This window comes from Borostomias antarcticus (assembly GCF_949987555.1).
Source record: "Borostomias antarcticus genome assembly, chromosome: 20".
NCBI classification, from domain to species: domain Eukaryota; kingdom Metazoa; phylum Chordata; class Actinopteri; order Stomiiformes; family Stomiidae; genus Borostomias; species Borostomias antarcticus.
In genome coordinates this window covers 5,260,580-5,264,757 of record NC_140253.1, presented here as the reverse complement: position 1 = coordinate 5,264,757, position 4,178 = coordinate 5,260,580, and positions in this window count along the sequence as shown.

Here is a 4,178-nt window from a genome sequence, read left to right as displayed (position 1 = left end):
GATCATTTTAACTTGAATGATCATCGTACAATTCTAACCCTAACCCTAACCCTAACCCTAACTCTAACCCAGCCTACTTGTATTTGCCCAATTACTGTACTCCCAATAAATAGATAATCAAGGATAATTTTAACTTGAATGATGATCGTACAATTCCAATTTTTGCCATCTGAAAGTTTGTCTAGATTTCATGTACTGCTGCTGTTATTCAAACAACCTTTGGACTGTGTGACCAGTAACAATGCTTATCATTTTCCAGTATGGATACAGCACTTACAGTACAGCTCAATAAAAGCTGAAAACCTAATTACACCTTTGGATATGTCCAACCCTTCCAAATGTCCTGTATCTCTGTGGTTAAATATTAGCTTTTATTATACCTGCAGGTAAAAAGGCAGCAGTAGAAAAAGGAATAATTTGGTCCCGTTGACAAGTGAAGGAAGTCACAACTGGCGTCGGCATCAGAAACAGGTACCTTACACCAGACATGTTTTCTAGAGCTGCCTGCTAAGGAGCAAAGCTTTGTCTTCGATGTAGTCTGGGGTGGAAGGAGAAGGCTGGGTTCAGAAATGAAGGAGTTGAGTGGTTGTTGAGTGGTGAGTCTGACAACTCAGAATCACAAAGAATCTACCTTTCCTGCGCAGTCACCTCAAATATGTCACTTGAATCTAGTGCTGAGACAAAACATGTCAAATTTGAGTCAATTGTTGTGCTTTTAAATGGTGTATTGACATACAGCATTATGCTTAAAAAAATCATAACTTACCTGTGTTTAGTGCACTGTGATTTGAACAGTCACTTTTTGTCTTCCTTGTTCAGGTTTTATGATTTGTCTTCTTCAGCATTGAGATGTACTCATGATCTCAGTAAGGTCTGAAGTGATACGTGTACAACCGCCGTCATGACCTTTGACCTCTGCTATCTGCAGCTGTGTGAGGGGTGACTCCCTCCATCTAAGATGAGTCTCTCTGGGGAGAGAGAGGAGGCTGCCTCTACAACAGGTCTGGCTCGAGGGGCAGAGAAGAGGCGCGCCGCGTCTCAGGTGAGCCCGTGGATTCCCCATCACAAAGACAAGAGGTGAGAACAGGATACACAATACTAAATGATATTATCCTTCACGTGGTGGATATTCATCCAATTATCTCAGGCTATTCATTCAAAAGATATGAATAGTTAGGCCTCAGAATGAAGAGGGGCTGACTTTAAAATGACAGCTAAGTGGCAGTCATTTGATGAGAGCTAAAGGGCTCCCTATCCTATAAACATTCTAGTATAAAGGCACAGTCCAAATAGGCCTATAAAATAGTTAACTGACTTCTGTAAAGCCCTGTCTACAGACCACCCATAAACAAATCTTTATAGTACACTGTAAATCATTGCCTGCCACAAGCAAGCAACGATCACAGTATGTGAATGAAGCACAGTTAAGTTAGATAACTATGAATTCCAGAAAGTAGTTTGCTAGCCAGTCACAAACTTTTTTTTCTCTCTCCAAATAACGCCTTATTGCAGGTGGTCAATGGTCATTTAAACCAGTCTACTATACCTAGCTAGCCCTGACCAAGGTAACACGTTTGGGAGAGCTCTTCAGAATTCTATTGACATCTGTACTATTTTGTCTTTGTGTTGTTTTGAAGCTCAAATAAGCAGGAGAGACCAGCCTCCCCTGTACCCAGCTGTGTGTCCATGAAGAGTGACCAGTCCATACGTTTGCCAATAGAATTCAGACAAGGAACCAAGTACGTTGTTGTTCTGTACACCCTTAAAGGTGCTACATGTAATATCTTTCTCCCTATAACTTTATTAGCATAGATATGGCATATAATGGATTAAATGGCCAATTACTGATTGTGTGCTCCAACAGGTATCAGAACTTGTCCTACTATAAATATGAACAGAAAAAGGCAATACGATTATCCAACAAAGGCTGCCTTGCTTCTTTGTTTAAAAGATGTTGAATATATTTCACCAGTGCTGTTTTTGACAGGGTCGCTCAGGAGAGACCAGCCTCCCCTGTACCCAGCTGTGTGTCCATGAAGAGTGACCAGTCCTTACGTGTCCCAATAGAATTCAGAAAAGAGGCCTTCTCAATTGAACAGAAGTAAGAAATCCTGATTATCTAACAGATAAATGAGGTAACATTTGTATGTATCTCTGTCTGTCTGTATCCCTGTCTGTCTGTAACAGATAAATGAGGTAACATTTGTATGTATCTCTGTCTGTCTGTATCTCTGTCTGTCTGTTCGCATTTTCCTCGGACACCATCGGCCTTACAGAATTGATATTTGGCATGGGTATCTCCAACAGACGATGACGGGGCCAGATTGTTAAATTAACGTTTTAGCTCATTTTAACATACAATAGTGCTCGATGTTAGCAATCAGAATAGTAGTAGTTGTTGCATGAAAATGTATTCTAGCCAATCTAGCGGTCAGTAAAATTGACCAAATGTCAAGAGGTGGACATCATTGGATTTCTCTCGGCTTACAGAAGCTAGTTATCTTCTCTTGAACAGTTTGGAGTCGATTAGTGTCGTTATAAGCACAGAGAATAATCGCATATTGACCACCATTCAGTTGGGACTTGTGTGCTCGGGTACAGGTACTGTATCAGAAATAGTCCAACTATAAATATGAAAGTGACAATACGATTGTCCAACAAAGGCAGTCTTGCTTCCTTATATAAAGGATGTTGAATACTGTATATTTCACCAGTGCTGTTTTTGACAGGGTCGATCAGGAGAGACCAGCCTCCCCTGTACCCAGCTGTGTGTCCATGAAGAGTGACCAGTCCATACGTTTGCCAATAGAATTCAAACAAGGAACCAAGTACGTTGTTGTTCTGTACACCTTTAAAGGTGCTACATGTAATATCTTTCTCCCTATAACTTTATTAGCATAGATATGGCATATAATGGACTAAATGGCCAATTACTAATTGTGTGCTCCAACAGGTATCAGAACTTGTCCTACTATAAATATGAACAGAAAAAGGCAATACGATTATCCAACAAAGGCTGCCTTGCTTCTTTGTTTAAAAGATGTTGAATATATTTCACCAGTGCTGTTTTTGACAGGGTCGCTCAGGAGAGACCAGCCTCCCCTGTACCCAGCTGTGTGTCCATGAAGAGTGACCAGTCCTTACGTGTCCCAATAGAATTCAGAAAAGAGGCCTTCTCAACTGAACAGAAGTAAGAAATCCTGATTATCCCACAGTAAACATGAAGAGAAACAGATGAGAAGGAAGTACATCAAGGGCTGTGTTGCTGTGTTGCTTTTTATATAAAGGATGTTCAGTGTGTTACATACAATGTTTTTTTTAACAGGGCTCATCAGAACAGACCAGAGTCTCCTGTACCCAGCTGTGTGTCCATGAAAAGTGACCCGTCACCCTTCTCAACTGAACAGCAGTACGTTGTTGTCCTATACAGTACATCCTTAAAGGAGATACATCTAATATCTTTCTTCAAATATACTGTATATAACATATCTTCAAACCTTTCTTATTGGTGAAGTAACTGTCAAAGTATTTCCTTACCGTATGTTATGATTGGCAATGCTAGTGCATGTTGAGATACAGTATGATAAGGCGGTTTACCAGGAAACCTCATATTGCAATATCATCGCCAATCACAACATTGACTCATAATCACTTCACCAGCCATGCACATTTAACCTGGTAATTTGCTAATATGGATATGGGAAGAAATACTTTATATCACACAAAGCAGCTTTAAATTTAAAAGCTGAGAAAAATAAGAAATAATAATAAAACAAGGATTTTTTTTCTTCCTTTTTTCCTTACAGGGTAAATGACAGGGTCCATCAGGAGAGACCAGACTCTCCTGTACCCAGCTGTGTGTCCATGAAGAGTGACCAGTCTAAACGTATGCCAATAGAATTCAGACAAGGGATTTTCTCAACTGAGCAAAAGTAAGACATTTAACCTTTACAATTCACAGCTGCAAGAACAATGAATAATTGTTGATTTCCAAGACCAAAAAAATATGCTCTAAGAAAAAAATTAATGACAATTCGGTAGAATTCTAGTTTAATACAAAATAAAATAAAAAATCTAATTTTTCAAGAGTTTCAAGAGACCAACAGCAGGGATCAGAGTCAGAGGTTCCCGATGCGGAGCTGGTAGGCAAGGCCAGTGAGGGGCCTCTGAAGACGATG